The sequence below is a fragment of the Carcharodon carcharias genome, chromosome 22, assembly GCF_017639515.1.
Source record: "Carcharodon carcharias isolate sCarCar2 chromosome 22, sCarCar2.pri, whole genome shotgun sequence".
Taxonomy (NCBI): Eukaryota; Metazoa; Chordata; class Chondrichthyes; order Lamniformes; family Lamnidae; genus Carcharodon; species Carcharodon carcharias.
In genome coordinates, this window is record NC_054488.1 from 20501859 (window position 1) to 20526847 (window position 24989).

At 43.5% G+C, this 24989-nt stretch overlaps 1 protein-coding gene across 4 annotated transcripts in view; it reads right to left on the reverse strand.

Moving 5' to 3' along the window:
- The window catches only part of spata20 (spermatogenesis associated 20), a 380734-nt gene that overhangs the window by 110121 nt on the left and 245624 nt on the right, over positions 1-24989 (reverse strand). The gene's annotated exons all lie outside the window — the stretch shown is intronic.

The following is a 24989-nucleotide window of genomic DNA, read 5'->3' on the forward strand; positions in this document are numbered from 1 at the left end:
CTATGGTTCAGGAAGCAAAAGGGCCATGACTAACCTTGCACTCAATGTGGGCCTAGCCCATGCCTGCTCTTCAGTGCAAGGACCCTATACACGAAGGAAGCTTAAATAGCATCTCTCTTGCTGTGGAGGAGGGATGCTCACAACCAGCATGTATCTGAAGCACCACTGTACAGATCCCAATTGGAACAAGCGATGTTTAGCTTCTGCCTAGAAGTGGATTAAGTGTCTAAGAAAGTTCCTTCCCTCAAGGCCACCTCAACAGAAGCCAACCCCCAGCCCCAAACCTTCAAACAAACCCCTAGCAATAAAAAGCAGGCCAGTGATAATAACTTGCTCCAAATCAAGCCAGGGTCAACTGTGAAGGCAGGACTTCGGACAGCATCAGCCCAATTGCCAATACCAATTAATTTTATCCATTCATTGTCCCCAGTATACACACAACAAATACCAACAACTCCAATGTACTCTCCCTGAAAGTGCTAAGCAATCAAATGTACAGTGTCTTCATAAAATATGCCTCTGCTTGTATATTCTTCAAAACGCAATCATAAAAAATAGGAATTTGAAGCATAACTCCTCAGGCTAACTATTTTGATGTCTTCAACATGCACCTTCATAGGATCTGACGGGTTGATGCAAGTGCACGCCAAGTCACTCAGGCCAAGTGTAAGTATTGCAAACTTCAATGATAAAGCTACCCTTAAGTGACAATTCAGAATAGGAATAAGCACAGAGGGCCTACTGCAATTGATCAGTGGGGTATGGTCCCCTCCAAAAGCAAAAATGCACAAGATTATTCCACTGGAGGGTAGTTCATTCTTGCAATCTCATCACACATAGGCTGCCCTGAAGCCATGTCACATGGCATTAGACTCAATGGCAATTCGCATGACTTGCACAGAGGTTCCAACAGGAGACATAATCAGAGCATTTCAAATAACAAGGACACTAAACTCTAGGCCTAAGACAGAATGGAAGGAAAAATTGCTAGCATCATTTCAGACTATCATTTAATGATCGTTCAATTAGGAGATATGGCTGAAGTTTTTTTTTCATTTATGGGATGTGGACGTCGCTGATTAGGCCAGCATTTATTGCCCATCCCTAACCCTAATTGCCCTTCAGAAGGTGGTGGTGGACTGCTTTCTTGAAACGATGCAGTTCACGTGGGGTAAGTAGACCCACGGTACTGTTAGGGACGGAGTTCCAGGATTTTGACACAGCAACAGTGAAGGAATGGTGATATATTTCCAGGTCAGGTTGGTGTGTAGCTTGGAGGGAAACTTTCAGGTGGTGGTATTCCCAAGTATCTGTTGTCCTTGTCCTTCTAGACGGTATTGGTCATGCATTTGGAAGGTGCTGCCTAAGGAGCCTTGGTGAGTTTCTGCAGTGCATCTTGTAGATTGTACACACTGCTGCCACTATTCGTTGTGGTGAAGGGAGTGAATGTTTGTGGAAAGGGTGCCCATGAAGTGGGCTGATTTGTCCTGGATGGTGTTAAGCTTCTTGAGTGTTATGGAAGCTACATTCATCCAGGCAAGTGGAGAGTATTCCATCACACTCCTGGCTTGCTCCTTGTAGATGGCTGACAGGCTTTGGGAAGTCAGGAGGTGAGTTACTTAGCACAGGCTTCCTAGCTTCTGACCTGTTCTTGTAGCCACAGTATTTATATGGCTAGTCCATTTCAGTTTCAGGTCAATGGTAACCCCCAGGATGTTGATAGTGGGGGATACAGTGATAGTAATGTCATTGAATGTCAAGGGGTGATAGTTAGATTCTCTCTGGTTGGAGATGGTCATCGCCTGGCACTTGTGTGGCTCAAATGTCACTTGCCACTTGTCAGCCCAAACCTGGATACTGTCCACGTCTTGCTGCATTTGGACATGGATTGCTTCAATATCTGACAGCCTTAATGTACACCTTCCTTAACGTACGATCTTGGTTATCTTATGAACAAATGGAGCTACACAGAGAGAGCTCCAGTTCAGGTTTTAAAGTGTGATCAATCTATGGAAGTACATGATAAATATGAAGCTATTATCAAAAATGAATATTTGAGTTCGTCCATAACTCTGCTGTCTGTGGGCTAACTCACATCGTCCCACTCATCTATCATCCATGTGTCCACTGACCCACATTAGCTCCTGGTCTGGTAAAAGATTTAAAATTCTCATCCTTGTGTTCAAATTCCTCTCTAGTCTCACCCTTCCCTATCTTTGTAACCTCCTCCAGCCTTGCAATCCTCCAAGATCTCTGTATTTCTCCAATTCTACTCTCTTGAAGATCCTCCACATTATTCACCCCACATTGTTGGCCATACTTCAGCTGTTTAGGCTCTATTTCCTCCTGGCCGCAGGAGGGGCAGTGGTATCACAAATCCAGTATGGGAGGCAGTGGCAGTAGTGGCCTGCGCCAATGCCCCTGCAAAAGAGGACAGCCACCCAGTGCCGCTAGAGGATGAATAGTCTCATCCGTTCCGCCAAGGTAATTCACTCTTCTCATCACTCTCAACTCTCACACTCACGAATCCATCACACATCCACAGGGATTTCACACCTCAAAGGATAACACCACTAACTCTCACACACATCCTCACATCTCCATCAAGCTCATACCCTCTCAAGCTCACGTCCTCATCCTGTCCATGGCTCTGCTCACCACACAAACATTCCACACAGTGTCATGTGTCCTACTCACACACTTTCCATCTGTTTTCATGCAGGATAAGCCTGCTCACATCAGCAGGAAGGGTCCCAGGCCAGGGGCGGAGTGGCCCACATTAGGCCCCCTCACTCACTTTGAGGAGTGTGCCATCATGCTGACTGGTGAGGACATGGACCGTGGGTCGGCAGCGAACACCCTTGTGAGGATCCTGTACCACATCATCTATCTCTCAAGGCAACTGTAAGTGCTCCCTCTCCTGCTTTTGATTGTGCTGCCATGCACTACTTTCTCTACTTTGGTTCACAGGGAGTCTGTCAAACGACTGACACCCTCAGCCAGCCAGTCCCTCAGCTCCATCCAGGTCCTCATTGAAAAGCTGGAAATAAGCAGCCTGGAAGACCCATCACAGCATGTACACAGACCCTCCAACAGCACCGAGACACACACCTCGTGAGGCCTAGATCTAGAACAGGCTCAGGTTCACAATCTGGTCGTCACTGCACGGACACATGTCCGCAGCAGGAGGAGGCAGGTGCAACCAAACTCCTCGGCACTTGGAGGACTGATGGGGATCAGGCATCTGTGAGGTCCAGGTCAGATGACAAGCCTCTGGATTTGGCCTTCCAACTCATCCTGGAGAGTCAGCAGAAGGCACGGGAACATCACAGAGAGCAGCTGGAAGCCCTCAACAGAGTGGTACGTGAGTCGGAGAAGTGTGTTCGCCTGCTCTCTGATGAAGTGATGCCCATGTGTTTGTATGGAGGTCTCCTTGGGGAGGATGGTGGACACCATGGAGACCCTGGTCCAACAGAACGCAGAGATGTGGGCAAACCTGCTCTCCATCACAGGAGCCATGGGTGAGTTCTTGCAGTGGCAACACAAGAGGGACACTGGGCACACTGATGTCCATAGAGGTGCTCTTTCCCCTCAAGTAGTCAGGCCAGGGCCCCTAGGCACCCGAGGGGAGGAGGAGAGGCAGCCGGACACCCCTGAATCATCCACTCAGGAATTTCAAAGGCTGTCCTTTCCCTCCGAGTCCCCTTTGCCTGTGAACCCCTTTGTCCTGATGTCACTGCAGAGGGAGCAGCTGGCCAACGAGTGAGTCTGGAGGGAGAATGTGTTTGGCAGGGCATTTCAGAGCCTCGTGCAAGCTCTCTCCCATGCATACAGATCCTTCACCTTTCATACTCACCTCGTGTCCTGAGCATTTTGAATGCTGCAGCTGGGGTTCGCTTTCAGTTGTCCATCTGAGCTGACCTGCATCTCCTCCCACCCAATGGTCACACTCAGATGCAGCACCAAATCTTGCCCACTACCACTCTCGTTTCACTTTTGATTTAGACAGCATGGTCTTGACTCACTTTTTTGTAAGTTTGTAATCTACCCCTGTCTTTTCCCCTCCCCTAGTCACCCATCTCCTTTCTCCGATCACTGCTGACCCACCCCACCCAACGGCATCGCCTTCCACTTCCCCTCCGTGGCCTATCAGCCACAATCCTTTTCCTTTGGGGATGTCCATGTGAATGTGCACATTCCCTTCCTTCCTGAAAATCCCACCCCCATCCACATTCACCTCCCCAACCTCCTCCTTCCCATGCCCAGGGTCCATGTCTGCCTCCGAGTCCCCACCAACCACCCTCGCTGTCCCTTCTACTGCTACCGTAGAACCCTCACCCTCCCACCCTACCCTCAGTCATTCTCACCGTTCCCTCGCTCTACGCCCATCCTCAGTTTGCTCCCCAGGAGGCAGTCATGGATTCATTAGGGCCCTCCCTTGTATGTTCGCCTGGGCATCCCCCCCTCCAGACGCATTCCAGCCTCTGGACCCCTTCCCACCTTGGAACCGTTCCTTCCCCCCACGCCGTTGTTCCTCCCCCCCTCGACTCTACTCCCGCTTAGTCCTTCCTCCTTCCTGACTCCTTCAGGCATCCTTACTTCTTCTGCCACCCTTTGTCCTTCCCCCTTGACCTCTTCCTCCAGCCTTAGTCCTTCCCCCTTCCCGACTCCCTCCGCCACCCTTACTTCTTCCTCCATCCTTAATCCCTCCCCACTCCACACTCCTTTCTCCCTCTGAATTCCATCCCTTACACCTTCCACACCCCCCCCCTTACCCCTACCTCTCCAGTTGTCAGTTGTCAGCTTCTCCCGTTACTCCCTCCTCTCCCGTACTTTCCCCCTAACACCTTCATTCCCCCATCCCAACCTCACTCCATCCTGACACCTTCATTCCCACCCTCTCAACCTCACCCCATCCTGACACCTTCATTCTCCCCCTCCCAAAATCACCCCATTCTGACCCCTCTCCCTGTCCCATTCGATCCTAGACGTTCCTCTCCCAGCCCCCAGTACATCTTCCTCTCCCAAACACAGCTGGATCCTCTCCACTCTCTTGATCATCGTCTGTTGTGAGCAGACCCTCAACAGTGACTTTCCAACTTCCGTGGGCTGCTTCGCAGCAGAGCCATGTCCTTGAGAATCCACTAAGTATGCCATGGACGTTCCTGCAGTGTGCTGTTGGTGTCAGGCTCCAGCATCTTCTGCTCCTCAGACATCTGCGATGTGAGCAAGGCCCTGGCGTTAAGTCCTGGCTTCTGCACATCACACTTGCAATCATGCCAACGTGGACAGATGATCCAATAGGGGGAGAATGATTCTGACGAGCTGGCCTTATAATGATATGCAGATGAATTACTAAGAGATTTCTGATGTCCGATGGCAGGTAATGTGGTCTGCCATCAAAGGGCTGAGTGGACAATTGCAAATTGGTTTCATGGCATCATGAAAATGATTTTTGGCCGCTCACGCCACTGAACACGCCCGTTGCCAGCAGGCACAGATGATTCCGCCCTCGGAGTCTGAGAAAACTGAGTAACAAGGCAAGAGAATTAACAAGCATCAAACAAGAACTACATGATAAGAAAATAACCTTGGCTTGTATAAAACCTTGCAACTTTCTCAGGATATCCCAGATGCTTTATAACAAAAAGGTTTCTTTTTGAAGTGTAGTCACTGTTGTTAAGTAGGAACATACAACAGCCATTTTGCAAAGACAACGTCCCACAAAAAGCAAGTTGAGTGAGGTATACTGGCCAATACACTATGAGAACACCTTACTCTTCTGCAAATAACATGATGAGATCTTATGCGTTCACCAGAACAGGCAGTTTTTGGTAGCCCTATCATCCAAAAGAATGTGCCTAGATTATGTACTCAAGTTCTGTAATTGGTTTGAACTCAGCAACCTGCAGGCTGAGAAGTGAGGTTACTGCCAATGAGCTAAACTGACACTGCACTAAGAAAGAGGTTTGCATGCTTCGCCCTCCCAAAATTTGATGAAGTCATACATAAATATTAAAGGCCCATAAAAAGGACCTGAACAAACAGCAGGAATATTGGGGAAAAAACTTGCATCTTTCACAGCCTCAGAATATTCCAAAGTGATCTGCAGCCAATGAAGGGGTAGCACATGTGACAAATCATATAATACAGCAAGGCCCCTGAAACAGCACAGATATCACCATTGGGTCAAATGGCTCCTTCTCTGCTGTAATGGCTCCATGACCTGATAATCTGTTTTGCTGGTGAAGGCAGAGGTCAGGACCCCAGGAGAACTCCAGTCCTTACTCATCTTGATACTTTGCCATGGAATCAGTTATCATTTGTTCTTGGGGTAGGGGCAGCGCTAGAAAGGCAGCATTAATTACCCATTCTTAGTCACCTTAAGAGAGTCAATAGTGTAGATTGGGCCTACAGTCAAATAACTGTGTAGCAGGTTCCTTTCGTAAGTTATCAGATTTATTGAGTTCCATTTCATAACTAGCCATGGTGGGATTTGAACTTGTAAACCTCGAAGTTGGGTTCTCGTGCCATACCCTATCAAGGTACCATATCCTCTTTATATCCACCTGACCAGGTGAGAGGACATTGGTTTGACATCCCAGCTGAAAGACAGCACCCACAACATAGCAGTACTGCCCTGTCCTGCAGTGAAGTCTTCGCCTAGAGTGGGGCTCGAACTCAGAACCTTCTGACTCACAGGGCAAGTTTATACCACTGAACCAAGTGCTAAGAAACAGTGATAGACACAAGAGTCAACCAAGCCGTGGAAATATCACAGCAAGGATGCCAACCAGTCATGGTCAGAGTATACGATGCAGGCTGAAGAGATTTAGTACAATACTAAAACTAGAAATAATAATTTTAATTGTTTTAATCTATTTTGTTCAACTTTGTTTGAAACTTCCAGAACCTCTCCTCCTACCTTCATAACTTGGATTGTGTTCTCACAAATATGATGGAAACTGTGAGAAGCACAAAATCTCACTCTCTAAATGACATCCATTTGTACTGAACTTTAGCAGAAGCACGTCCTCAAGAATGTGTCCTATAAAGTTTATAGCCTCTTACAGTTATGGAATTGAGTGCGAGAGTTCTGACCTACTTTTCTGAAGTTACAATGTTTATGCATTTCTTCTAAGTTGGAACCTTCCCCAGAACAAGCTGCAAGAAAGTTTGCTGTGTTATTTAAAGCAACTTAAGTCATCCATTCAAAGAACCCCTAAGAGATAAACAATTATTTTACCGGTGACATTTCATGCAGCTTTTCACTTTGATATTAATTCTCCACACCCATCCAAAAAGCAGATGTTGATGTTGGGGCTGCAACATCATAGCCACAATTCTCCTCCTGGAGCATTAGATAGTGGAATTATTCCTTCTGTTACCTTTCTTACCTACAGGCTCACCTATTCCAATGCTCTCCTGGCTGGCCTGCGAACTTCAACCCTCAATAAACCTGAGCGCATCCTAATCTGCACCAAGTCCCATTCATCCAACACTGCTGTGCTAGCTGACCTGCATTGGGTCCTGGTCTAGTAAGACCTCAATTTTAAAATTTTCTCATCCTTGGTTTCAAAGCACTTCCTTGCCCCTCCCTAGCTCTGTAACCTCCCCTGGCTCTACAAGCCTCCAGGATCTCTGCCAATTTTGGCCTCTTGTGCATCCCCGATTTTAATTGCTGCACCTTTCATGACCATGACCTAAACTCTAGAATTCCCTCCCTAAATCTCTTTGCTTTTCTATCTCTCTCTTCTGTTTTAAGATACTCCTTAAAGCCTACCTTTCATCTATCCAAATATCTCTCCATATGGCTTGATTTTGAATTTTGTCTGATAATGCTGCTGAGAAGTGCCATGAGCTGAAGGCTCCAAGTAAGTGCAAGTTGTGGATATAGTCCCAAACACTCACAGGAATAACACTCTGAACCTTGAACACTTACAGGTTGCAACTATCGCTCTATTGTTCCATTCACATGCCAGAATAACAGCACTATATAGCTGCCAACTCAATAGGACATCTTTCACTCATACAAGGTTATCTTTTTGTGTTGACGTTCATTTTAATCATCTCGTCCTAGGGGCATTTTCTTGTCTTGGAAGCAATAAAACAAAATGGGAACTGTACTGCTTCCAGCACTTTCGGGACTGGCTATAATAAATGTTTACATAACCAGCTGGGCTTGCAGCTCACAGGGGGATGGGGATGGCAGGGGACTCTTCTCTGTTAATGTACAGAACTGAAAAATCAACGACGCAATTTTGCCTTGGAGGACTATATTTAATTGGGTGTGGTTTAACATGGGTGAGCTACAGACTTTCAGGTTTGAACAAAGACATTACCTATATTTGATCTATTCAGCCTTGTACAGTCCAACTCTGGACTGTACTGTCAAGAATAGGGCTCTGCAATAATGAATGAACAAGATTACGCTCATTTGAATTTGTAACACAGTGACAATCCTTTCAGGCACTCAGTCACCCAGTTACAAATCCAACAGTCTCACTGCAGACATTGGAAATTACTGTTGCAATAATGGCAGTGAGCACTTAACATGTTCCTCTTTTGTTGCTAGGGACACCAAGCTCATTGGTTCTGCAATACTGCCAAACCACTGCAAAGCAGTCAAAGCTAGTGCTTGCTTTTTTAGCTCACTGTAGGCCAAGACGCTGACTATTGAGTCAGTCACGTGAGACACATTAATGCCATGTCCTGATTTGGGCTGTGACACTTAATCAAAGTGATTGGCAAAATTGTGTGTATGAGAAAATGAAGTCTTCTGTTACAGCTAAATGGTATGTACAAGGCTAAGTGCAGTAAAAATATTAGGTCTGTTTTCTCATGAGGCAGCTGCCTAATTAGACAAAGTTACGGCTCAATGAATACCAAGTTGTCTTTTCAGACAGAAGCATTTCATCAACTTGTTAACCAACACCTTTACAGCAGTGCTATTGTATATGGTGATATAGAGACTTGCTCATGCCGAATGTGGTTCTAGGGGCAACAGCAACCACCCCCACCCACCCTGCAGTATCTCCTTATTTGAGAGTCTAGATGGTGAATCTTGATTAGGTATTGGGAAACCTCGTACTGCCCTCACTGAGCATCACTCTAGCCTGGGAACACTGACACCAACTGAATGCCATGTGTCGCCTAAACGGAGATCGCCATCTCAGATTGTACCAAGGATCAAATCTGGGACCTTCCCTGTCTGAATGGCTCAATACCAAATTGGGACAATAGATTTTCGTCCAGCTTGCACCTCATTTTTGTTCTTTCAGCTTCTGGATTTAAACCTTCATACTTACCTGGGATCAAGAAGTAGCTTCTTGGTTTACTAGATCTAATTGACTTGAATGAGCATCTGCTGTTACGAATGGTTGGGAGACTGATGTGGTATAAAGTGGGCTTTACAGCTGAATGTTGGTTTGCTTGTTCTTAGGACACTGGGAAACCTAAGCATTCCACAAGATTGGTCACACACATCAATGCAATGCTTAAAATGCTGTTGCTCGGCCAGTGAAGCAGCATTTGGCTAAGTTTTAACAAAGATTGCTGACGATGTTTTATATTCCTCCTGAATGTGCTAGTTACTTGCGATAGCACAGTTTATATCAGCTCCCCAATATCTCACTCAAATGGTCAATTTTCAGCCAATTGGAGGGTCCACATCCATTAAGTTTTATTTTCCATCACCAGCCCAGTGACACAGAGGATAACTGCAGCACTCCACATGAGATCAGCTAACTTGGCAAAGACTGGTGGGACATTCCAACTCTCTACTATTCTCTTTCACATGGCAAAGCATATTTAGTGCCTTGAGCCATCACATGAAAAATGTTGCTATCGTTCAACCAGCAAGATTGACGGGTTATTTTGGTTTTGCTGGACAGATGACTTATGTAATTGTTTGAGAATCTAATCTGAACATCAAGACTTCATCGTTCTGAGATCAGCCAGGCTTAAGTGATGTGTTTCTCTCTTACTGTTACCATGTCAACCAACATGAGTCAGCTGTCGGGAATAGGTTCTGTTTTTTTCAAATATTCACTGTGCTTTAATTGCAAAATTACAACATAACTGAAGCTAATGTTTAGTGAGACAGAACTTGCCCTGGCATGGACACAGCCTGACATAGGTGTCTGACACTGTCCAAGCTGCCATTTTTTTGAATCACTCACTGATTCTAGTTAACAACACAAGTAAATACTAAAAGGTTTGACCAGCAAAACCATTCAATGATCACAGCTTTCAATTTTATTTCCCAAATTCCTCTCCTTCCTTTGTTCAATGCTGTGGAATGGTTCCATTGGATAATAGTGCCACTGCAACCACATGAGAAGACCGGGAAGACTATCTTACATTTGGTGAGTTTGATAGCCCATATTGTATAACTCCACTGTAGCATCAACTGGTATTTAAATATGCCAGGGGAGAGGAAAATGGATATCTAATGGACCTCACAGGCATTGTATAATCTTCAGCCAAGTTGCTTCCATGTAATCAGAGAAATTCCAGACTCCTCAACCATAGGGAATACCATAGCCCAGGCCAATCCTTCAAACACATTTGCTTTCTGCCAATTAATGGATAGCAGTCAGGAGCATGAGCCCTGAGCTGACTTTGTTACTTATCTTTCACCTACCTACTTACCTACCACAGGGTTCTAATTCAGGGCAGAACATCCAAAGGGTTCAATGGCTCGATATGTGGTTTATTTACCTACCAGGCAATTGGGAGAGCTCAATGATTTCACCTTCCTCTCTTTCACTGTCTGCGATTCATGACTGAATTATCGAGAGAGTCATCACGAGGAAGAGTATGATTCAGAATGCTGCAATGCTGGCTATTCCACTTGGTGCTAACGCTCCATATACACAGATTAAGAAAAAATGAAGGCACTTACATTTGCATAGTGCTTTTTACAATCTCAGGACATTCCAAAGCACTTTATAGCCAATGAAGTGTGTTCACTGTAGTAAATTTGATAGCCAATTTTTGCACAACAGTGCACAATCAGTGATGAGTTAATAACCAGATAATCTAAGTCTACAATATGGTTAATAAAATTAAGACTATAATTAAGGCTCCACACTCTCCTGACAGCCCTGCAGCAGGTCAAACCAGCGACTCTATGGGTGGGCTCCCACTTGGCATGATATTGAGCAGATAGTTTAGGAAGCTCCTAGGTTTTGATCCTGCTTTTGTGTGGAGTTAGCTGACCTCAGTTGGGGCAGTAACCCAACTGGGATTAGTGCTCTGGGGCTAACAGATCAGAAAAAATAAATAAACTAAGCTTCCCACGGCTGACCATTATCCATAATCACGACGATGGAGGCATTAAGAAGATTAGGCTTGACTATGACACCCCATCCAGCCCCATGACTCCCCTCACTGCCTGGAATTATACCTAAATAATGGTCGGGGGGGGGGGAACAGATCCAGAGGGTTGTATTTTGTGTAGATAGAACATACCTGGACAATTTGCCACATTGTTTTGGAAGATGTCAGTGTCATAGCTGCAACTGAACAACTACACTGGAAGGGTAACCTGTTATGGTATGCAAGGCTTCAGCATTATTAGTATATCTTGGTTGTTTTCATTAACTAGAACAAGACAGTTATTGACCTTGACAAAGAATGGCTACTGCAAATGGATCTGGATGGCTGCTAATGTTAATGGAATCATGCCACCAACAGGGTTCAGTACCTTTTGGCTGGGGAGGTGGAGGGTGCGGGAGTGCATGGAATTGAGGGGAAGTTACTGCTTAAAAATAAAGAACAATAAACAGGTTCTTGAATTAGATTTTAGCAACAAGGAACAATAACAGGTTGAATGGTCTTTTCTTGCTCCTTCCTCCTCATGCAGGATGACTGAATATCATTAATGGAAGCAAGAGGAAATGATGCTTATGATGTAGCAAAACCGTCTGAGGCCCTTAACCTATCCTCTCATCCTCCAAGGGAGAGACAGTCAATTGAAAATTGCACCTTGGTATCTCATCCTTCAATAAGGGAAAAGTTATCTGAAGTCCATGACCTTTCAACTCATCCTTTCACCAAGGAGATTGGAATTTGGAGACTATGACCTGTCCCTCACATCTTTCAATTAAGAGAAAGTTTTGGAAGACCCTGACCTTTCACCTCATCCTCTGACCAAGGAGAAAACCTGACGATCCTGCTCATGCATTAGCCAAGTTTCCCGATCAAATCTGTTATGATCCTTGGCCAGACCCCCAAGTTGTTGGTAGGATCCGGTTAGGGACCAATAACATTTTGTTTAAAGTAGACAAAGTTTGAGATTCAAGACACTTGCAAGTAGAATAAAGCCACGAGATTCCACATGCTTTCTACAAACAAAAGTAAACTTTACTGTACAAGGCCAGAAAGATAAAACGATTTATAATATCTATCTTATACTCTTACGATTCAGGGTTAATATGAGGTACATGTGAATTAACAAGCAAACTGTGATCGAACACCCCACATTGCACAATAAATGATAAATGCAACCAGAAAGGATTCCATGGGATTTCTCAACAACCCACCCAAACATTCATAACACTGTGAGTCAACCAATCTCATTGAAACTTTGTCTTTCTCACAAGAGGTTCCAATCTTCATCTTTGAAGACCTTGCCTTGGAATTCTCTCCAAAAGTCGCTCCAATCTTAGATGGCTTCAACGACAGCCCACCTCGTAATGTCACCTTGCGAGATTCTGTTCCCCTGGATTTCTGAGTATACTAAAACATCAACTTACAAACACAATTTCAGCTCTTCGGCCACACAAAGCAGAATACTACTGCTCCAAAGTGATACCTTTGCCCCGAAGGCCTGCAGCACAGAGTCAGCAACTCTCCGCTACCTTCTCGGAGCTTCAAGGCTTCTCTTAAGCCCTCTTCAATTACCAAACTCGGATGGCATCAACAATGGCCCACCTCCAGGGTTTCAATCTCGGCTCCTAAGATTCCCTTCCCTTAGATTCCCGAATATACACCCAAGAACCAAATTATAGGCACAATCTCAGCCGCACCATGCAGAATACTACTGCTCCAAAGGGGTACCTTTGCCCCAGCGACCCCCTTCAATTATCAGGGCTTCGCATGAGCACTCTTTATTTAAAGTCTGCCCCCTGCAGTCCTTTCTCTAATTTGGAGCCAGTTTCTCTATTCCTCTTTTTTTCTTAGCTTAACCGGGACCTGTTTCTGTCCCTTACCTGGGACTTCCATTTAGGACCTCTCCCTGTTGACACTCCCCTGCTTGGGACCTCTCCCTATCCCCATCCCTTGTCTACTACCTGGGATACCTGCTGGCCATGACGCTCTGCTCCCCGGGTTTTTGCACCCTTCTTCTTTTTCTTTCTATGTGCAAGCCTGTCTTGGGCTGAAGAACATAGATATACAGAACTACGCATGTGCAGCCCGCTTACAGCCTGCGCATGAAGTCCAAAGACTGTTGGGACTTGGAGTTCCTGACCTCCGAGCTCAACACTAAAGTAAGTCGGGTTTCATAAACTCAAAAAAAGGATTTGATAAAGTGGACTCAGAGAAATTTTTTTCTTGTGGGGATGAGCATAACTCGAGGTCGTCAATGTAACATAGTCACCAAGAAATCCAATAGGGAATTCAGAATAAACTATTTTACCCAAAAAGTGAAGGGAATGTGGAACTAGCTGCAACAGGGAGTGGTTGAAGTGAATAATATAGATGTGTTTAAGGGGAAATAAGAAAAGCATAAGAGGGCGAAAGGAATAGAAGGTTATGATGATAGATATTGACGAGGAAAGATGGAAGAAGGCTGGAATGGAGCATATATGCCCACATTGACTGGTTGGGCCAAATGGTCTTTTCCTGTGCCCTTTATTCTATGTAGACCTCACTAAATTTCTACAGTTATCCAAAATGAGCCAGTCAGGTCTCTGGTTATTTCTGGCTTGACGATGTTGCTGAGTTTTCAACTATTTTCCACCTCCAGTTTTTTCTTCCTGTCTCAAGTTAATATATTATCTTCCTCCTGAACTTTCAGTAATAAACATTTTCATAAATATTTATTGAGACCTCTAAAACAAATTTGCAAGTGAGATGCTCAAGCTGAGCAAAGACTTGATACTATCAAATCATTTCCAAAGCTGCTGCTTCAATGTAATGATATTTTTCATCAACTACTTTTTGTTTTGATGGAATTAATAGAAGCAGCGTGTCCAATTCTCAGAGCTGAGATTTCAACAGATTTCCCTGACTTTTGTGCAGGATCTCAGTGTTTAAGAATGCAAAATTATTCATTTTCCCAGCAATGAATATATTTTTGAATCATGAGAAAAATCTGTGACACAAAAAGCAAGCTCTATCTCAACAAGCACTTAAACCAGCAGTATCCTCATGACATAGTATGGGGACAAATTGTAACCCCCATGTCAGCCTTGGCTCAATGGTAGAGATGGGTGGGTTGAAGTCCCTCTTCAGAGCCCTGAGCACATAATCTCAGATGGAACTTCAGTGCAGTACTGAAGGAGTGCTGCACTGTTAAACTTTCAGATGAGACGTCAAATGGAGGACCTGTCTGCCCTCTTAGGTGGCATTAAAAGATCCCACAGTGTTTTCTGAAGAGCAGCAGAGGAGTTATCCACCATGTCCTGGCCAATATTTATCCTTCAACCAGCATCACAAAAACAGATTATCTGGTCATTAACGCATTGCTGTTTCTGGGAGCTTGCTGTGCATTTTCTCTTATTCAGTCATGGGATGCGGGCATCGCTGGCTAGATCAGCATTTATTGCCCATCCCTAATTGCCTTTGACAAGGTGGTGGTGAGCCTCTGCAGTCCATATCTTGTAGGAACACCCACAATGCAGTTAGGAAGGGATTTCCAGGATTTTGACCCAGCGACAGTGAAGGAAAGGCGATATATTTCCAAGTCAGGACACTGTGTGGCTTGGAGGGGAATTTGAAGGTGGTGGTGTTCCCATGCATCTGCTGCTTTTGTCCTTCGAGGTGGTAACGGTCATAGGTTTGGAAGGTACTGTTGAAGCCTTGCTGAGTTGCTGCAGTGCATCTTATAGATGGTACAAACTGCTGCTACTGTGCATCAGTGGTGGAGGAAGTGAATGTTGAAGGTGGTGGACGGAGTGCCAATAGAACATGCTGCTTGTCCTGGATGGTGTCAGAGTTACACATTGTAAGAAGACACCTCCTATTCCCATCAACCACAGTTTCAGTCTGTGTCTAGTTACAGGGGCACAAGTGAATCCTCAGTGAACATCCACAGCCTATATACAATTAAACACAAGTAATATATAATTAACACTTTGCAATCATTCTATCACATTCATTAATCCATCTGGACATTTTACAGCTCAAATATACCCAGGACCAGAAATTTTTTCAGCTAAATAGTGACGTGCAGTTCAGTGTAGAGAAATGTGAATTAGCACACTTTGGAGGAAAAACACAGTTAAAGGAATATATCCAAAAATTATTAGATTTTTAATCAAGGGAAGGAAAAGTGAGGCCGGGAAGCGGCATAAAGCAGCAGGCCTGGAAGCGAGCATAGCGAGAGTAGAGGGAGGCATAAAGGAGCAGACAGCAAGAGGGAGAATAACAAGGCTGGTGAAAGACATAAACGAACACGCCGAAGAGGGAGCAGTGCAAGACAGTCTATGGGTTCACAGCGTACCCACTACATTATAAAGAAAATCAAAGTGTGATGTCACAGGGAAGTGGGTAAGTGTTGTTAGTGAGCACTTCTCTCTCTTCTCTTACTAAACTAGGATATTTCTTTCAAATTAGGTGTTGGGGTTAGTACAGCAGTAAGTGAATTAATAAAAGACTAAGGATATAGCAGGTCCAGACATATTAATTAAAATGAATGCAGTTCAAACAGGGCACTATCTATTAAGAGGAAACAGAGAATTATTTTTACATTGTGGACAAGCATCTGACACGTGTTGCTTGTAACAACTGCACCATGTGGGAACTTCCCATGTCTTGGGTGACCAAGTGTGTAGAAAGTGTCTCCAGCTGCTTCAGCTCAAGCTCTTTATTTCCAAGCTTATGGGGCAGCTATAGTCACTAAAGAGCATCAGGGAGGATGAGAGTTTCCTGGACCATACCTTTCAGAAGGTGGTCACCCCACAGACAGTAAGAGGTCATGATAGTAGGTGGGTAGCCATCTGGATGAGTAGGAAGGTTGGGTAAGGTTTTGGAATCCTTAATCAGGGGAAAAAAAATCAACAGGAACTTGGAGAAGTTTAAGTTAATAAAGAGCCAGCATGGATTTGTAAAAGACAGGTCGTGCTTGACTAATAAAATTGAATTCTTTGATGAAGTAACAAAGAAGGTTGATGAAGGGGTCCATGATGAAGGTGATTTGTCCATATGGATTTTAAGAAAGCATCTGATAAGGTGCCACATAAAAAGCTGGTTAACAAAATTGAGGCTTATCGAATAGAGGGGTCGTATGCAGCTGGATAAAAAATTAGCTTAAGGACAGAAAGCAGTAAGTTGTACTGTCTGGTTATTTTTCGGAGGGTGGTAGATAGTGGTGCTTCCATCGGGACAATGCAGGGACCACGGTTTTTATTTTGCTTTTAGCTTTCAATGCACAGTAAAATTTCCAAATTTGCCAATGGTATTAAACTTGGAAGAATAGCAAAGAGTGAGAATTGTATGAGTTGCCCTGCGACAGGACATAGATAGGCTAGCACACTGGGGAGACAAGAGGATGAAGGAATTTAATACGGACAACTGTGAGGTAATGCGTTTTGACTAAAGGGATGGGAAAAGGCTAAATACAGACTTAATGGCACAAGTCTAAAGAATGTGCAGAAGCAGAGGGGGTGTATGTGATCAATCTTTGAATGTGGCAGGACATATTGAGAGAGTGATTAGCAAAGCATATGGAATCTTGGGCTTCATAGAAGCATTGAGGACAAAAGCAGGGAAGTTACGCTGAACCTATATAAAGCTCTGGTTAGGTCATAACTAGAATATTTCATCCAGTTCTGGTCCCAACACTTTAGGAAAGATGTAGATATTCTTAAGATTTATCAGAATGGGGCAGCTGGTGGGTAGGGGTGGGTGGGTGGAGGTGTTTGGTTACAAGGTTAGATTGGAAAGGCTGGGGCTGTTCTCCTTGGAGTAAAGGAGATTGAGGGGAGATTTGATAGAGGTGTACAAGAGTATGACAGGCTTAGATAAGGTAGACAAAGAAAATTCTTCACAGTAGCTGATGGTACAAGGAATAGAGGACACAGATTTAAGATTTTGGGCAAGGGATGCAGAGGGAATGTGAGGAAGAACTTCTTTCTACAGCAAGTGGTAATAACCTGGACCTCACTGCCCACAAGGCTGGTGGAAGTGGAGACAATCAATGATCTCAAAATGAAATTGGATGGTCACAAAGGGAATGAACTCGCAGGGCTAAAAGGATCAAGTGGGGAAATGGGACTGACTGGACTGCTCTGCAGGGAACCGACATGTACTCGATGGGCCAAACTGCCTCTTTCTGTGGCATAAATGACTCTTTGGGGTGGATTTTACAAGGGGGATAGATTACCCACAACCACCCCCCAACCAAAAGGTCCGTCAGCATGGCGCCAGCCAGAAACCCAGCTACCCTGGCAGCAATAATATGCTGAGGGCAGCCTTTATTGGATTGGAGTGGGACTTCCACCTTCAACTGGGAGGAAGTCCCACCCTAGAGAGCTACCAGCAGAGCTAGTTAAAGTGAACTAGCAAATGAGGTTAAGGGATATATCAATAGAAGTTCAGTAGCAGGCATTTAAAGGGATATTTCAGGATACACAGAATATATACATTCCAATGAGAAAGAAAAATTCCAAGGGGAGGGTGGGTAACTGAAAAAGTTAAAGACAGTATCAAACTAGAAGAAAAAGCAGATAATTACGCAAAGAGGGCAGGCGGTCAGAAGACTGGAAAAAATATTAAGAACAGCAAAAGTGACAAAAAGATTAATAAGGAGGGAAAAATGAATGTCAAAACAGGGAAATGTGGTTGAATTTGTTAGACCACAATCAGGTCAATGTATGCAGTTCTGGGCACCTGTTGTAGGAAGGATGTTTGACAGCTGATCTTTACCTGCACTTAATTTTCCTGCCTTTGCTCCATATCCTGGAACTCCCTCCCTAACAGCACTGTGGGTATTCCTACACCACATGGACTGCAGCGGTTCAAGAAGGTAGCTGACCACCATCTTCTCAAGGTTAATTAGGGATGGGCAATAAATGCTGGCCCAGCCAGCGACTCCCACATCTCATGAAAGAACAAAAAAATTCCTTTGATATTCTCACCTAACAAAAATCTATTGCTCTATCTTTAAAATGTCAATTGTCCTTTAGTTTTTTGAGGAGGAGAATTTGAGATTGCTACTAAGTGTAAAAGTGCTTCCTAATTTAACTCTCAAATGATCTGGCTCTAATTTTAACAGTATGTTTGCATGTTCTCAATTCATCCACCAGAGGAAATAGTTCCCCCAAATTAATCCTTTAAACATTTTAAGTTTTCTAAGCCACTATTGCAGAAATATGTCATGTCATGGGACTGGATGCAAAATGAATCTTAACTGTCTGCTCCTGTCCTATTGATAGATGCCAAGACCTTGTTTGCGCAGCTGATCTGCGTACATATAATTGTTCCTCCAATTCTGGTATCTTGTGAATCCTTAATCGCCATCACCTAACCATTGGTGGCCATGCCATCAGTTGCCTGGGCCCTAAGCTCTGGACTTCCCTCCCTAAGCCTCTTCATTTTCCTCTGCCCATTTAAGATGCTCCTTAAAACCCAACTCTTTGACCAACCTTTTGATCACCTGTCTTAACTTTTTCTTGGCTCTGTGTCAAATTTTTTTTGGTAATGTTCCTGCAATGCGTACCAAGATATTTTATTACATTAAAGGTGCTATACAAATGCAAGTTGTATAGACACCAATGGTCCTTCAGGAACTCTCTGAATCTCCCTCTCTTTTGTAATCCTCTCCCTGGTAAACTTGCTTTTCTATTTGCCTTCCCCACCTTCATGCAATAATAACTTGGTTTAGAATTTTAATACACGATACAGGTGACAAGCCTTAAAACAGGCTTATATTCAACATTACAACTATGAAAATCATGTAATGAGACAGGGTAAGTATCAGGTCCTTTTACGTCATTAACAATGTTATTTACTGTTAAACAATTGCAGGTTGCAGCTTAACTGGATATGGTAACAAATCAAAGGCCCCTTTCTGGCACACAGGCAGAGCAAGCTTCTGCCTGACAATGTGTGCTGAACAGAGCTGTAGAGTAGATATTAGCATCACTGCTGCATCCTGACAGCTCACAGACTTAAATGAAGATAAAGCAGAACGATTAATGATAAGTGGAGGATATGGCACACCGGACTGCTTAGATATCTCAGAGTGATGGAGAGGACTGACACGAGCATTCCAGGAGCACTTCACACACCTCCATGCAATCACAGGAGTGTGGGACAAATTGTATAGTTCTTCTAAAGAGCTGGCACAGGTGCAATGGGTCAAATTGCTTCCATGGGAACATTGGAACAGGAGTAGGCCATTCAGTTCCTTGGACCTCTTCTCCCATTCAGTGGGACGATGGCTGATCGTCATTCTAATTCCATTCATCCAGATTTGACTCCAGATTCCTTAATACTTGCATAGGAAGAGTCTATCACTGTTGAATTTAAAAAAGGATTAATTGAGCTATAGCATTTGCTTATTTTTATGGAAGAGTTCCACACTTCTACCATTCTTTCTGTGAGGAAGTGCTTCTCCTGAACAGCTTGGCTCTGATTTAAAGCATATGTCCCCTTGTTCTAGACCACCCAGCAGCAAAAATATTTTTCTCTATCTCCTTTATCAATTCTTTTGAAAATCCTGAAAACCTGAATCAAATAACCTATTAAGCTTCTATATTCCTGAGAATGCTTATACGTGGTATCACTTTGGCTTTAATTGAGGCCAGACAGTGGTTGGGCAACCTACCAAAGAGGTAGATTGGAACTTCATATATGTTAAAGATGCTGCAAGCCTTATTGCCATTCATCTTTTCCACTTTAACTCTGGTTGGTAGTGTTTCCCGATCCTCGGGAAACCTGGCAGCTTCATCTAGGTGAGGGCTTTGCTGGGGCAGGGTATACTGTACAGGAATGAGTGCCTCTATAACTACTTCCTGAATCCAATGTGGCTACCTGAGCAATCCCTGTGATCAGACACCCCAACTTCAGGCTATACCACACTAAGCCCCTGACTTTCTCCTCTTCCCCACCCGATTGGCTTCCCATAGACCAACTTAAACACTCACTCCCTCCATCACCCAAAGAAGGCAGCAGTGTGCACCCTATACAAGATGGAGTGCCTCAACTCAGCAATGCTCCTTTGACAGCTCTTTCCAAACCCACAACCAAACCGCCTGGAAGGATAAGACAGCAGATACATGGGAACACCACCACCTAAAAGTTCCCCTCCAAGACACACACCATCCTGTTTTGAAGATGTATTGCAGTTCCTTCACTGTCACTGAGTCAAAATCCTGGAATTCCCTTCCTAACAGCACTGTGGGTGTAACTACACAAGGTGCACTGCAGTGGTTCAAGAAGGTAGCTCACCGCCACCTTCGCAAGGGCAATTGGGGATGGGCAATAAATGTTGGTCTTGCCAGTAACGCCACATCCGATAAATGAATTTTAAAAAATTGCTAGTAATGTATTTTTAGCCAATATTACTAGGGTGCTAAACAGCAGAGAGCCTAGTCCACTGAAATCAAGAAATCCCCTGTGATTTCCTGAATGTGCAGCTGGCAGACGAGCCTCCCTGCTGAAAGCACTCATTTACAACAAGAACTTACACTTCCATTGCAAATGTCCCAGGATGCTGCACAAGAGTGAAATCAGATAAATTTTGACACTGAGATGCAAAAAAGAGGTGTTAGGATGTCAAAAAGATATAATGTTATTGGACATTATTTTAAATAGAGTTCTAGTTGGGTCCGTGTCTATATGTGTGTGTTAACTGGATTAAAGCCAGCTACTCTGGGTGCTTTGATGTGCAGTAGTTCTGAGATGTTAGCTAGATAAATGTAAGGAGGGTAGATGGTAAAGAGTAAATTTGCATTTGTTAAAAGAAACCATTCAAGACTGCAGGTGAAATCTTACACCCAGCTGGAAGATGCCAAGCAATGTGTTAATTTTTTCATCTTTCTAATAAAATTAGTGGGATTGTTGGAAGAGGTAAAGTTAAAAGCCCAGTGATACACTGGAAAATTTACATTCAATGAGAAAGATATATATAAAGGAGATTGTGTGTAAGATTGAGGCATTTTAAGATCCAACAAGTGTGAGAAGCCTCAAGTCTATCTGCAAGGGCCCAGAGCTGAAAAGAACTCATTTTGAACGTGACAGTCCAGGGTGTGCTTTGCCAGAGGTCTGTTAACTCTGAGTTTTGCTGTTGCCTTAACGGGAGTGTAACAAGAGTCAGATTAATTAGGGGATTTTTCTATTTATTATAGTAGTAATTTTGTAGACATATGTGTGTGTTTTTAAAATCTTTCTTGTATTAATAAATGTTTAATTTAGTTTTATAAAAAACATCTTGAGACTCAGTGGCCTTATTACGACTGAGTTTAAAGATTGCATCTTGAAACATACAAATTGTAAAAATGGGTTCTGATAGTTGTTTCAAGTTTCCCTCTGGGATTTGAACAACTCAGCCTTTACCACCAGCTGTGTCATAATAATTGGGGGCTATTTGCAGGATATATTTGTAATCCCTTGCTTTTTTGGAATTGGTGAATCTTAAAGTTATGAGTACAAGAAACACTTTGAACTCAGGAGTGGGTGTGAGGTCATTTTGAACAGATGAGACTGCAAAAATGGCTGTATCTATGGCTAAATCTTTTCTGGAAGTAGAAGATATAACTCTGATTGGATTATAGAAAATATTCAAGAATAAGTTAACAGAATGGCAGATAAATTACAATTGGGATTACCTGCAGGGGCTAGGAAAGCAGATATATTTGAAGTGATGGCACAGCATTTGAAGTTGGAAGTGATACCTGACACTAGAGAATCACAGCTGGAGGTGGTGTGACTTCAGTTAGAAATGAAGAAGTTTGAACTTGAACAAGCAAAGGAAATGAAAAAAATGGAACTAGAGGCAGCAGAAAAAGAAAGGGGAAAAGAGACATTATTTCAAGAAATGGAAATGTGAAAATTTGATCGCCAGAGGGAAAAGTTAGCAATGGAAGAAAGGACGAAGGAAAGAGGCAGAGAACATCATCTTAAAAAGCTGGAAGTTAAGAAAGAGGCCTCAGATTCTGAGGAAAGTTCTGATGAGGAAAAAACCTGGCATTAGAGTAACTCTTGTAATGCTTCTGTTGAAAACACTTCTACAGGCTGTAAAACATAGTGGGGAAATGTTTAAATTTGTACAAACTTTTCCAAAGTTTGAGGAAGAAGATATTGAAGCACTCTTTATTTGATTTGAAAAGATAGCTAAACAGATAAGATGGCTACAGGAGACCTGGACATTATTGTTACAATCCAAGTTGGTGGGTAGAGTGCATGAAGTATATGCTTCACTGTCTGAACAAGTATCGGTGAATTATGATATGGTGAGAAAAGCTATCTTCAGTGCATATGAGTTGGTTCCTGAAGCATACAGGCAGAGAGTTAGGAATATGAGAAAACAGTCTGGGGAAACTTATATAGAGTTTGAAAGAGTAAGACAGTAATTTTAACAGGTGGATACAAGCCTTAAAAATAAAGACAACATTTGCAGCTCCTAGAGAAATAATTCTTTTGGGAGAATTTAAAGATTCAATTTCTTTAGTAGTGAGAACTCATGCGGAGGAACAGAGAGTGGATTCTGTAAGGCAAGCAGCAGAAATAGCAGATGATTATGAGTTAGTTCACTGAGCTAAACATTTTTCTCGTCACCCTTTTAAATCTGAAAAAGATAGAAAATGGGAAGGTGAAAGGAATGTGGGTAATCAGGGGAGAGGAGTAGCAGCTGGAAATTCCCAGAAAGTTTTTTTCTCAGGATAAAAAGGAAGGTGCTGAGGGTAGAAGTGAAATTTGAAAGTTGAGGTGCTTTCATTGTAATAAAATAGGACACACAAAGTCAGTGTTTTGGAAATTGCAGGGAAAATCTATTGGAATTATTGGGGTGCAGAAAAGCTCTGGAAGTAAAAGTACTGTGGGTTCTGAGGTTCAGGCACAGGAAAAACCAGTGGTTTGTGTACAGGTAAAAGAGGGAGAATCAACGGTAGGTAAAGAAGTACGAATGTGTTCACAGTTTACACAAGAGAATTCTGAGGAGCAGGTTGCAGAAATGTTTAAAGATTTTTTGTGTGAAGGGAAAGTCTTTTCATATATACAGGGTGGAGTAGGTAAAGGTATTAAAATTTTTAAAGACACAGGGGCTAGTCAATCCTTGTTGTGGGATAGCGATATTTGTTGTTAAGAGGGAGTATTGCAAGAACAGATGATAATAAGTGGAGTTCATGGAGATGCTAAACTATTCCATTATGGAAGGTAAATTTAAAGAGTCAGTGGAAAACTGGCGAACTGACTATTCGGCTGATGGAAAAATTTCCAGTTGTACTAGTTCAATTTAATCTTGGTAATGATATAGCTGGATCACAAACGTGGGTGATGCCTATGGTGGTAAAGCAGCCTGTAGAAGTATTTTCAACAGAAGCATTACAAGAGTGTTACTCTAATGCCAGGAGTATTAAAGGTAAAACGGAAAAGTTAAGGGTTGACATGTGGAATTGTGATATAGTTAGCCATCACAGAGACAAGGTTGAGGGAGGGGCAGGATTGGCAGCACAAGATTCCAGGATATAGAATCTTCAGGTGAGACGGGGGAGGGGGTAAAAGAGGAGGAGGCATTGCATTAGTCAGCATGGCTTTGTCAGAAGGAGGTCATGCCTAACAAATTTGATTGAATTTTTTGAGGAGGTGACCAGGTGTGTAGATGAGGGTAGTGCAGTCGATGTAGTTTATTTTGATTTCAGCAAAGCCTTTGGCAAGGTCGCACATGGGAGATTTATAAAGAAGGCAAATGCACGTGGGGTACAGGGTAATTTGATAAGGTGGATTCAAAATTGGCTTAGTTGTAGGAGACAGAAGGTGATGACAAAAGGCTGCTTTAGTGACTGGAAGCCAGTGTCCAGTGGTGTACCACAGGAATCAGTGCTGGGTCCCCTATTATTCGTCATTTATATAAATGACATAGATGACTATGTGGGGGGTAGGATTAGTAAGGTTGCAGATGAGACAAAGATTGGCCGGGTGGTTAACAGTGAGGTTGGGTGTCTTGGCTACAGGAAGATATAGACGGGATGGTCAAACAGACAGATAAGTGGCGGATGGAATTTAACCCTGATAAGTATGATGTGATACACTTTGGAAGGAGTAATTTGACAAGGAAATATTCAATGAACGGCACGACGCTAGGAAGCTCTGAGGAACAAAGGGACCTTGGCGTGTTTGTCCATAGATCTCTCAAGGCAGAAAGGCATGTTAGTGGGGTGGTAAAAAAGGCATATGGGGCACTTGCCTTTATCAATCGAGGCATAGATTACAAAAGTAGAGAGGTCATGTTGGAGTAGTATAGAACCTTGGTGAGGCCACAGCTGAAGTACTGTGTGCAGTTCTGGAAGGATATGATTGCACTGAAGAGGGTGCAGAGGAGATTCACCAGGATGTTGCCTGGGATGAAACATTTAAGTTATGAAGAGAGGTTGGATAGACTTGGGTTGTTTTCGTTGGAGCAGAGAAGACTGAGGGGCGACCTGATCGAGGTGTACAAGATTATGAGGGGCATGGACAGGGTGGATAGGGAGCAGCTGTTCCCCTTAGTTGAAGAGACAGACACGAGGGAACACAAGCTCAAGGTAAGGGGCAGGAGGTTTAGGGGGTATGTGAGGAAAACGTTTTTACCCAGAGGGTAAGAGAGTCTGGAATGTGCT